The sequence below is a fragment of the Bubalus kerabau genome, chromosome 11, assembly GCF_029407905.1.
Source record: "Bubalus kerabau isolate K-KA32 ecotype Philippines breed swamp buffalo chromosome 11, PCC_UOA_SB_1v2, whole genome shotgun sequence".
Taxonomy (NCBI): Eukaryota; Metazoa; Chordata; class Mammalia; order Artiodactyla; family Bovidae; genus Bubalus; species Bubalus kerabau.
This window is the reverse complement of record NC_073634.1, coordinates 3,834,816-3,847,664: the sequence shown is the minus strand read 5'-3', so window position 1 is coordinate 3,847,664 and position 12,849 is coordinate 3,834,816.

The window sequence follows — 12,849 nt, the reverse complement described above, 5'->3', positions numbered from 1 at the left end:
GTTAGCCACACTCTCGCCTGAAAGGGAGGTTAAGCCGGCATCGCGGGCTGTGTGGTGTCCCACAGTCTGTAGGCCCACAGTTCATTTCATGCCTTAGGACGGGTTGCAAGGACAACCACCATCTGTGTGAACTTGTGGCGTGTTTCTGCCCCTGCCCCAGGTGCCTCATGTAGACAAGAAAACTGGGGTCCGAGGACCAAATCAAGAAAAGATGTAAAATTGTTTTTCTCATTGCTCTACTCTTGTGTAATCAAAGGAACACATGCTCATGATGTAACATCTGGAGAAGTACAATTAAGTTTTTTTTAAAGCCTCTAAAATGGCTTTAGGGGTCTGCCCAGGTGGCTCAGTGGCAAAGAATCCATGTGCCAATGCAGGAGACCCAGGTTCAATCCTTGGGTGGGAAAGATCCCCTGGAGAAGGAATGGGAAATCCATGGATAGAGGAGCCTGACGGGCTACAGTTCATGAGGTCAAAAAAGAGTTGGACTTAGTGACTAAACAACAACAAAATGACTTTACAGCCCTGCTCCTGTAAGCCCTGACTAGTTGAGTGGCATGTGAGCTCTGCTGGGCTCCACTGCTTTGGAGTAGGGAGTGGGAGTGAAGAACCCAATCCCACCATTTTGCACAGCCCAGTTCTGCATCACTGATGTGCCTCACTGATGCCAGGCAGCAGGGAGCAGTCCTGACCCTGTTCTCTCACAGGCTCATTCAGTCTCATTGCTTCTAGGCGAGGATGGGGCTCAGGTCCCACTGGTCTCCATTGACACTACCTCGTGGGAAAATCAGAATACCACTTGCTTCTGCTGAGAGGGGAGTGGACAATCTGTGCCCTTTTGGGTTTCCCAGTGGGGGAGTTGGGGTGCTACCTGCTTCTACCAGGTGGGGTGGGGGATTGGGTAGAAGACCAATCCCCCAGCAGGGGAATCATAGCATCATCACCTGCTTCCATCTACAGGTTGTGGGAATGTGTGGAAGATTCTCTCTCTTCTCTTCCTGAAATGGGGGCAGTTTTCCTGTTGGTGTTTGATTGATATAGAGGTGGTACAATTGAAAGGTTTTCTGTTCTACTGGACTGCCGCCTTCTCAGTCTTTTGGCTAGAAGAGACAGGTTTTACTTAGTGCTTTGTTTGTTTGTTTGTTTATATCTGTTCATGGTTCTGAGTTACAAGCTTTTCCAACACTTCATCCCATGTAGGAGGCAAAAAAAAATTAAAAATAAAACAGAGGATTCCCCACCATGTTATTATTCAAGTCTCGATATCCCTAGACAGCTCACCTTCATTCCCCCGTTAGAGACTTCCTATGTTTGCTGTGCTATGTCCAGAGTTGGGTTTTTTTGTTACTGGTAAGAGGAAGGACCTAGAAAGAATGGATCTACTCCATTTTGACCAGAACCAGAAATCCAAATATACTTCTTAAAGAAAGCTGGGGGTGGAGGCTTCCCTGGTTGTCCTGTGGTTAAGAATGTGCCTGCCAATGCAAGGCACACTGGTTCAGTCCTTGGTCTGAGAAGATCCCACATGTCCCAGGGCAACTAAGCCTGCGTGCAACAACTTCTGAGCCTGTGTGCCCCAGAGCCTGTTTCCACAAGAGAAACCACCACAGCGAGAAGCCCTCCCACTGGTGCTGAGAGCATCACCTGCTCGCTGCAACTAGAGAAAGCCCACGCACAGCAACGAAGACCCACCACAGCCGATAAGTAAATAAAAATAAACAACCCTTTCCTAAAAAACTAAAGCCCGGCAATTATTAAAGTTGTAGAGGAAGAAATTTTGCCCACACACTAATTTTCTTGCACCTCAAATTCTAGCGTAGGTAGAACTAGCTTCAGTGTAGCTTGTGGAATCTCCAAATTTGGACTTCTCATAATTAGCTTGGAATCACTCCATCCAGGAATGCGCTGGCGAACCACTAATGCCTTGCCTTCCGTGATGAGTTCTCTGGCTCATGTCTAATTTCACATTTGGTCTCAGGCTTTCCTTTCTATTTCTTCCTAACATTTCCGTCTCTGAATGCAACTTCATGGGAGTTTCTCACAGGGCATGCTCAGGAGGAATACGGAGCAGGGTCTCTGAATTTTTAGGTGGTCTTCTGTGACCTGGTTTTGCTGTTATATCAGAACCACAAGTAAACGTGGGATGGCGGTCATTTCTTCAGTTCCCTTTCTGGAGGAAGCATGGTCTCTGCTTTTTTGTTTAAGGTGAGATGCACTCTCTCCCAACGGCAATTAGAGACTTGCATCACTGGCTGATGTGCTTCTACGTCACTGCTGGTTATAACTGTTCCAGACTAAAACACATGAAGAATGGGACTTCCCTGGTGGTCCGGTGGTTGAGAATCTGCTTGCCAATGCAGGAGGCATGGGTTCAATCCCTGGTCACAGAACTAAGATCCCACATGCCATGGGGCAACTAAGCCTGTGAGCCAAAATTACTGGAGCCCATGCACCGAGGCCATGCTCCCCAGCAAGAGAAGCCACTGCAACGAGCAGTCCAGGCACTCCAGCTAGAGAGTAGCCCCTGCCCTCCGCAACGAGAGAAGTCCATGTGCAGTGACCAAGACCCAGCACAGCCCCAAACAAAAATTAATTGAATAAAAAATCAAGAATGGACCCGTTTATCAGTTTGTGGAGATAGCCGCATGCTCATCTCTGTTATCCCATCTATTTCAACTTGACTCAACAGGCAACACATTATTTGGAGGATACAGGGTGGATTCTGAAATAAATACAGGCTTTTGTTCCGTTTCTGGACTTTTTTATGCTGAAGACTTGCTCTGTCATCCATACCACGTTATTTTCCCCAAATGCCTTCTGAGAAGCATCTCATAATTATAGCTGTTCTTTTGGTTCATTTTTTTTTAAATGTTCTCCAGTAATGGGTGGAAAATATCTAATGCTACATTTATTCATTTTTTTAAGTGTGTTTGTTTCTTATTCCACAAAGTGGAATGACTTGACTCAAAAGGCTTGAGCTTCCCAGGTGGCACTTCCCAGGCTAGTGGTAAAGAACCCGCCTGCCAATGCAGGAAATGCAGGAGACCTAGGTTTGATCCCTGGATCATTAGAAAGATCCCCTGGAGAAGGGAATGGCAACCCACTCCAGTATTCTTGCCTGAAGAATACCACGGAAAGAGGAGCCTGGCAGACAACAATCCATAGCGTCACATGAAGTCAGACACGACTGAAGAGACTTAGCACAGACACTCGTCCTATTGTATAGCGTAGGGAACTATCGTCAGTATCCTCTAACAAACCATAATGGGAAAGAATATGAAAAAGATTATATATATATATACATATATTTAACTGAATCCCTCTGCTGTACAGCAAAAATTAACACAACACTGTAAGTCAACTACACTCCAGTTTTTAAAAAATTGTCTTGTTTCTGCAAGCGATAGTGACCATTTCCTTTTGTTTTCTTCTTTGAAATGGAGCTGAATTGGGTTACAACCATCTTTATCTTCATTTGTTCGGATGCTTTGTTTAGGCTGAGTTTGCTTTGGAATCTGGATCATGGTTGATGTGGATCAGAAACAGTGCAGAGCACCAAAAGAGAAGAATTTATCACAAGCACTCACTCAGTGGGCGCTGAGGTGCCTCTAAAGCTGGCCAACACCAGCTCCTTTTCCAAAAGACGTTTTGAGTTTACAGTTTGTTTTCTGTACACCAACTCTGCTCCCCACAGTTCTTCTGGAAGTGTTAGACTTCTTCAGTAAATACAGCTCTCAATGGTTATGGTTCTTGTTGTTGTTGTTTGAGAGGGTGTCTAATCCATGGTCCTTGAGAGCTTTCTCAACTCAAATTTTTTCTGTTTGCACACACTGAGTCTGGAGCCTTAAATGAATGTCCAGCACATCTGAGATGAGGTGCAGTGGCTTCAGGTGCACATGCTGATTCTGGACTTGGTTTTGTCTCCAGATTTGTGGCAATCTCCCCTCCTTTTGGGCTTCCCAGGTGGCTTAGTGCTGAAGAATCCAAGAATCCAATTACCAATGCAAGAGATGCAGGTTCAATCCCTGGGTGGGGAAGATCCCCAGAAGTAAATGGTAACCCACTTTGGTATTCTTGCATGGAGGATCCCACGGACAGGGGAGCCTGGCAGGCTATGATCCATGGGGTTGCAAAAGATCGGACATGACTGAGTACACATGCCCTTCCTTTTTATTTGAACTAACTGATATCTGAGTTCTCCAGTCTCACTTTATTAAAAGCTTTAATATCTTTTATTTTTTTGTCTTTTCAGAGATTGTGGCAGAAGATGAATGAAGGAAATGTGATTTCCCAAATTGCTCATTTTTTAATGTTTCAAATGTTATCCATTTTCACAGATTTTGAAGGTGACATTTCATTGCTATTTAGGTTTTTACTCAGCTTCCACCCTGGAAATGCCCTTTGCTGTGACCACAGGATTCATGGCAGCCATGGGTACCCACATATCGAGTCCAGAGATGATCCCTGGTACCCAAGCAATCGAGAGGCCCATATGCCTCTTCAGAGACCTCCTTTCTGTCTTTGATGTACACTGACTCTCTGCTACCCCAGGGCCTTTGCACATCCATTCCTCTGCTACAGGGCTCTTCCCTGGACCTCCACAGGGCAGTTGCCCCTCAACACCCCTCCACCCCACACACACACACATACATTACCACCAGTCACAGGCCATTATTCTCCTCTGCTTCCTTTGTGCTGTTGGTGCTTGTTTTGGTAGGTCTTACCAAAATTAACTTACCCTGTGTATTTTTTGCTGAGGTACTCAGCATCTCGCTCCCTTGCAGAATGTGAATCCTGTCCAGGCTGGCACCTTGACCTTCCCCTTTCCAGCCATGCACACATAACAATGCCCAACATCTAATGATCCTTGAGTAAATATTTGTTCAAATGAATTAACTGGCAGGGCTGGAAAGAACTCCGGTGTGCCTCCTCGGGATGTTTCGGAGGGCCTGGACCATGCAACAAGCGCACAGATTCACCAGACCTGCTCTTGGCGTCTCTTGCATCAGCCACTCTCTCGGTGCCCAGGCCTTGGCCTGTCCTGACTTGATGTAACTGCATGGGGAGCGCTGGACTGGTTTTAGATGAGAACAGCACATGAAAGAAAGGTGGAGACAAGGAAAACACATAATCAAAGAGGAGAAAAACTGAGCCTTATGCACTTATAGAGTGCCTGGAAACATAAAACCCAAATTGAGTTTGGTAGAAATGCTAATCACAGTAGAAAAGGGTTTTTTGGGGGTGTTTTTGTTGGTTTTTTGAGGGAACTTTTTGTTTGTTCATTTGTTTGTTTATGGGTTTTTTTTCTGTCTTTGGGGGTTTTATTTTTTGGCTTTTGTTTGTTTTTTGCTTTTTGGTTTGTTTTTTGGCTGTACCACTTGGCTCGAGGGATCTTAGTTCCCCAACCAGGGACTGAAAGTGCTGCGTCTTAACCACTGGACCTCCGGGGAACTCTCTTATTTTGTCTTTTAAATCATTTGTTTGTCACAATGCTGTGAAATGTACTATCATCTGTTATCTGTCAATCTCAAATGAGCGTCAAAAATTGTTCACGTGCTTGTGAGTGGCTTCTGGCATCCTTAAGACAAGACTTTGACTAGATAAGGCACGTGACCCATCTGAGACTGGACACTTCACTGCAAACTCCAGACTGAAGAAGAGGCATGGGGACACAGGATGAAGAGCCAGGAAACTTGGTAACCGAGGAAACAAGAGGACAGGGAATCGGGAAGAAGGGGAAAGTTCTCCTCCAGTACCTCTGAACCAGCTCTCCATGCTCTGGAAAGAGCCTGAGTTGTCCGCCTAGTGAACACTGGCTGTGGAACATTGAAACAAAGTCCTGGCCCGAAACTTAGGAGAAATTCAGGAATATAAAGAAGGACTATGAAAGAATAGCCAAAGGATGAAACCAATGACAAGAGGCAAGAGAGAAACTAAAGTGAATTCTGGTGACTTCCTGGGCAGTCTAGGGGTTAAGACTTCATGCTGCCAAGCAGAAGGCATGGGTTCGATCCCTAGTTTTTTTTATTTTTAATGAAAAAAAATTGTTAAGTCAATTCTGGAGAAGACTGAGAAGGGTTTGTAAGTGCATGACGGTGAAGCACATGATGTCTTTTAAAATTTCTCTCAAGTAACTTTTTAAATTTGTGAATTTCATAACTCAGGGGGTGGTAGTTCAGGTGGAAAGATACACCCTGGACCACAGCAGATTACAAGATCACAGAGGACACTGGAGTCGCTCCTTCCTGGAGAAACCTCCAGGGCGAGCTGATCTGACACCTGGCTGGGCTTGGCAGTGGTTTTGTGAAGCCCCAGAGACAAATGAGGGGTGAAAGCAGCGGCCCTCCTAACCCTGACTGTCCTTGCATGGAAAGAGATAAACCGACAGTCCGTTTTGAGATCCAAAGGGCAATGCAGAGGAAAGCAACCTGAGTGATGAAACTTCACCACAGAAAACCCCCTGAGAGGCGTGCAGAGGAGTGTGTACAGCATAAACTTGGCTAAGGAAAAAAAACCATGTAGATAGATAAATATGTTGAAGGAAAACATTTGAGCCCCAAGGTTTCATAAGTCATTGTCAAAGACCTAGTGTTCATATAGGTTAGAAATGCACATTATGTAAAACAACCATGGACTTCCCTGTGGCCCAGGGGCTAAAATTCCTCAGTCCCAGTGCAGGGGGCCAGGATTCCATCCCTGGTCAGGGAACTAGACCCCACATGCCCCAGCTAAAGACCCCACATGCTGCAAGTAAGAACTAGAACAGCCAAATAAACAGTATTTAAAAAGAAAGGAAAAAAAAAGAAACAAAAAAATCATTTTATGATAAGAAGTTGTCTTAAATCAGGGATCACAATTAATCCAGTTTTGTGTACCTGATAAGTGGCGTCTGCCTGCCGGAGACCCGGGTTTGATCCCTGGGTGGGAAAGATCCCCTGGAGAAGGAAATGGCAACTTACTCCAGTATTCTTGCCTGGAAAACTCCATGGACAAAATAAAATGATTGGTAGGGTATATTCTCTTTTTTTTTTTAAGATTTCTTTTTTATGTGGACCATTTTTAAAGTCTTTTATTGAATTTGTTGCAATATTGCATCTGTTTTATCTTTTGGTTTTTTGGCCACAAGGCTGCTGGGACCTTACCTCCCTGACCAGGTATCGAACCCCTCCCCCCCAGCACATTGGAAGGTGGAGTCTTAACTGGGCTGCCAAGGAAGTTCTGGTACAGTGTATTCTTAAAAAATAGATGTTAAATCTCTGGGTGGAATGATTATGGGAAATTTTTATTTACTTTACAAAGTTTTCTTGGATGAGTGTATAATAGATTAATAACCAGAGGATATTTTAAAAGAAAGTAAACATCATAGCTACTCCAGCCTGTTCTCTTTCTACTTTTTTTATTGCTCTCCCAATTATATCAGTTCTGATGTTCAAGCTGGTTTTAGAAAAGGCAGAGGAACCAGAGATCAAATTGTCAACATCTGCTGGATCATGGAAAAAACAAGAGAATTCCAGAAAAACATCTATTTCTGCTTTATTGACTATGCCAAAGCCTTTGACTGTGTGGATCACAATAAACTGTGGAAAATTCTGAAAGAGATGGGAATACCAGACCACCTGATCTGCCTTTTGAGAAATCTATATGCAGGTCAGGAAACAACAGTTAGAACTGGACATGGAACAACAGACTGGTTCCAGATTGGAAAAGGAGTACGTCAAGGCTGTATATTGTCACCCTGCTTATTTAACTTATATGCAGAGTACATCATGAGAAACGCTGGACTAGAAGAAACACAAGCTGGAATCAAGATTGCTGGGAGAAATATCAATAACCTCAGATATGCAGATGACACCACCCTTATGGCAGAAAGTGAAGAGGAACTAAAAAGCCTCTTGATGAAAGTGAAAGAGGAGAGTGATAAAGTTGGCTTAAAGCTCAACATTCAGAAAACTAAGCTCATGGCATCTGGTCCCATCACTTAATGGGAAATAGATGGGGAAACAGTGGAAACAGTGTCAGACTTTATTTTTCTGGGCTCCAAAATCACTGCAGATGGTGATTGCAGCCATGAAATTAAAAGACGCTTGCTCCTTGGAAGGAGCAAGCCTGCCAACCTAGACAGCACATTCAAAAGCAGAGACATTACTTTGCCAACAAAGGTCCGTCTAGTCAAGGCTATGGTTTTTCCAGTGGTCATGTATGGATGTGAGAGTTGGACTGTGAAGAAGGCTGAGCGCTGAAGAATTGATGCTTTTGAACTGTGGTGTTGGAGAAGACTCTTGAGAGTCCCTTGGACTGCAAGGAGATCCAACCAGTCCATTCTGAAGGAGATCAGCCCTGGGATTTCTTTGGAAGGAATGATGCTAAAGCTGAAACTCCAGTACTTTGGCCACCCCCTGCGAAGAGTTGACTCATTGGAAAAGACTCTGATGCTGGGAGGGATTGGGGGCAGGAGGAGAAGGGGACGACAGAGGATGAGATGGCTGGATGGCATCACTGACTCGATGGACGTGAGTCTGGGTGAACTCCAGGAGTTGGTGATGGACAGGGAGGCCTGGCGTGCTGCGATTCATGGGGTCGCAAAGAGTTGGACACGACTGAGCAACTGAACTTAGGCATTGACTTCCCTCTTGAGCCATAGGACATTTCCTGAGCTTGGCCCAGTTCTCCTGAGAACCCAGCAGCCGAGCCCCAAAGCCAGGCCTCCTGAAGATGCCTGCCATGTCTCCTGCCCCAGTTCCCTGCCGTGGACGCCAGCGTCTAACATATGGTGTGTTTTCCGAGCCAGGGTGCCTTCTCAGGAGTCAGCTCGGTGCCACTCTGACTGGGGAGAAGCACTGTCCAGCCTGAACCATTCAGTTCAGACACTGGCCTCCAGCCAATGTCCAGCGCACGGGCAGCCCGTCTGCTGGGTCAGGAAGCCGTGGGTCAGCGGACGGAAGTCTGGAGCACACACGGCTCGCTCCACAGCCCTCTCGTTCTCATTGTTTACAGCTCTCTCTCAAGACATGGAGCCTTCCTAAATAAAATGAACGACAGAAGCAAAAGTGAAAAACAAACCCCCTCCCCTTTCTTCCCATAGACACAGAAAATTTCAAGGCTCCATCCAAAGTGGACAGCCCTAAAAACATAGTGTAGTATAAGCAATGATATCTTAATCTCCACTGCATCTCCAATTATGTCCCCTTGTGAATTTCTAATAATGTTTATTTATACTATTTTCTTTTCAATATCAGTTCAGTTCAGTAGCTCAGTCGTGTCTGACTCTTTGCGACCCCATGGACTGCAGCACGCCAGGCCTCCCTGTCCATCACAAACTCCTGGAGTCCACCCAAACCCATGTCCATTGAGTCAGTGATGCCATCCAACCATCTCATCCTCTGTCATCCCCTTCTCCTCCTGCCCTCAATCTTTCCCAGCATCAGGGTCTTTTCAAATGAGTCAGCTCTTACCATCAGGTGGCCGAAGTACTGGAGTTTCAGCTTCAGCATCAGTACCTCCAATGAACACCCAGGACTGATCTCCTTTAGGATGGACTGGTTGGATCTCCTTGCAGTCCAAGGGACTCTCAAGAGTCTTCTCCAACACCACAGTTCAAAAGCACCAATTCTTCGATGCTCAGCCTTCTTTATAGTCCAACTCTCACATCCATACATGACTACTGGAAAAACCACAGCCTTGACTAGACAGACCTTTGTTGACAAAGTAATGTCTCTGCTTTTGAATGTGCTGTCTAGGTTGGTCATAACTTTCCTTCCAAGGAGCAAGTGTCTTTTAATTTCATGGCTGCAATCACCATCTGCAGTGATTTTGGAGCCCAGAAAAATAAAGTCAGCCACTGTTTCTGCTGTTTCCCCATCTGTTTGCCATGAAGTGATGGGACTGGATGCCATGATCTTAGTTTTCTGAATGTTGAGCTTTAAGCCAACTTTTTCACTCTCCTCTTTCACTTTCATCAAAAGGCTCTTTAGTTTTTCTTCACTTTCTGCCATAAGGGTGGTGTCATCTGCATATCTGAGGTTATTGATATTTCTCCCAGCAATCTTGATTCCAGCTTGTGCTTCCTCCAACCCAGCGTTTCTCATGATGTACTCTGCATATAAGTTAAATAAGCAGGGTGACAATATACAGCCTTGACGTACTCCTTTTCCTATTTGGAACCAGTCTGTTGTTCCATGTCCGGTTCTAACTGTTGTTTCCTGACCTGCATACAGGTTTCTCAAGAGGCAGGTCAGGTGGTCTGGTATTCCCATCTCTAAATATGGCTTACTGTAAATTTATTTTGGTGGGACTCCCCTGGTGATCCAGTGGTTAAGAACCCACCTACCAATGCAGGAGACACAGGTTTGATCCCCGATCTGGGAAGATTCCGCATGCTGTGGAGCAACTAAGCCCATGTGCCACAGCTCCTGAAGCCCTAGAAGCTTTGCTCTGTAATAAGAGGAGCCACCACATTGAGAAGTCCGCACACTGCAACTGGAGAGTAGGTCCCACTCACTGAAACTAGAGAAAACCTGAGCACAGCAACAAAGACCCAGCACAGCCATAAATCAACAAACATTTTTTTTTTAATTGTATTTTGGGAAAGTTGACTCCATTCATTTCCCAGGTCCTTGAAGTGAATGCTTAGCTTATTCACCTGAAATAATTTTTTATAAATGCATTTAATACCAAAAAAAAGAGATAAAAGTGGGAGGCCCAGCCTGAGAACAGGGACGGCTAGGAAGGAAGGATCGGAACACCCCTCCCCCACAATGGTGATTCACGGTCATTGAATTTCCTACAATGTAAAGGAACACGGCCTCCTGTCAAGTGAGGACTTCCTGTGCCTGAAGATTGTGAGACAAAAATGTGTTTGGAAATTCCAAATCTGATGGGTAAAGAGTTGGAGTTGTTACAGACCTCTAGCTCCAGCTGGCTCAAGCCTTTCATTTGTCTAGCCCTGAATTAGTCCTATGACCTCTCTGAGCCTCAATTTCCGTCTTTAGAAAATGATGGCGATAAGACTAACACCAAAGAGGGTTGATGAGGATTAAATAGCCGGCACATTAACTAGCATATGGTATACCCTCCATGTGTGTGCTGTGTGCTCAGTCGTTTCTGACTCTCTGCGACTGCCAGGCTCTCCTGTCCATGAAATTTTCCAGGAAAGAAGACTGGAGTGGGTTGCCATTTCCCAATCCAGGGGATCGTCCTGACCCAGGGATTGAACCCTTGTCTCTTGTGTCTTCTGCATTGGCAGGCAGAGTCTCTACCACTGCAATACCTGGGCTTCCCAATACCCTCAATATTTGGTGGTCATTGTTATCATCCACCAATGCAAGAGACATAAGAGATGTGGGTTTGATCCCTGGGTTGGGAAGATCTCTTGGAGGAGGGCACAGCAACCCACTCCAGTTGGGATTCTCTTGCCTGAGAATCTGCATGAACAGAAGAGCCTGGCAGGTTACAGCCCATAGCATCACAAAGAGTTGGACACGACTGAAGCAACTTAGCATGCATGCATGTTATCATCATATGCTCTTCCAACAGCAAATGTTGGGAGAATGAGGATTTCTTGCCAGGGGAGACTGAGATACAAGGGCAGGGGCTGACAGGAACAATCTCTGCCTTCCTGACAGCCCGTGTAGAGGACTTTGGGAGGAAAGCCAGCCAATGACCACCATCTCAGGAGGTGCCTGACACAGGATACTGAATGGTCACTGCAATAGGAGTTGGGGAAATTGGGTCATCTCCAGCGCTCTTCACCGAGGACAGAGCATGTGTTGTTGTGGACAAGTCACTTCCCATCTCCAAGGTTCAGGTTCCTCATTTCTAAAGTCAGGACCAGAAAATGAAATGCTGAAAACAAAAGTTCATTGTGAACTGTCAGGTGGCTCTCCAGTACTGCAGTGGAACTTTCCACACGACTTCATTCCAAGATGACACCATATAAACCATGCGTGCGGCTTCCCAAGTGACCCTGGAAACCTGTGGATGCTGACTCAGTGTTAAAGCATGTTGGTGGGGGTGCAGGTGAAAAAGAACCTGAAGGTGTGATTGCAGTTGGTACAAATACCTTTGCTGTTGGTGATTCAACTCATGTTTCTTGAATACAAAGCATGAGCCAGCACCCTACTTGGAGCTTTCGGTCACCTGGAACTAAGGCAGAGAGGAAGACTGAGCATAGGAAGTCAAATACAAGCGAAGAAACTCCCCACGTGGGAAATCATGCTAGTCAGAGAAAAGTGGTGGGGTTAACCGCCACTCAAGTAGTGATATAACACTTGATAAATATCTTAAGATCTCTTGGTGCACTTCCTTTTAGCTGAAGGGTGCTAGACCCATCTTTAATGTATCATGCACCTTTGTGATGTCGTTGAACTAAAAGGCTTTTCAAAGAACGACCCAACTCAAAAGGAAAGGGCAAAATCCAATCTAATGAATTCCAAGAGGACTGGTACAGATTGCTTACCATATGAGAAACTGCTTTACAGACGTGAGTCTTGTGAGAAAAAGAATAATTCTACAATCTTGTTTCTTCTAATTATAATTCAAAATTTAGAAACTGTAAAAAAAAAAAAAACTGGAAAAATTCAACTACATTTAAAAGTGACAGCTTTTTAATGACAAAAATAAATTATGGGTAAAATAAATCACACGGACAAGCTGCTGCTAAGTCACTTCAGTCGTGTCCGACTCTGTGCGACCCCATAGATAGCAGCCCACCAGGCTCCCCTGTCCCTGGGATTCTCCAGGCAAGAACACTGGAGTGGGTTGCCATTTCCTTCTCTCTTCACATGGGCAAACTAGGATATAAATGCAATTAGTAACAAATAATGAGGAAGGGGTTTGTAAGGTTATAGTAAG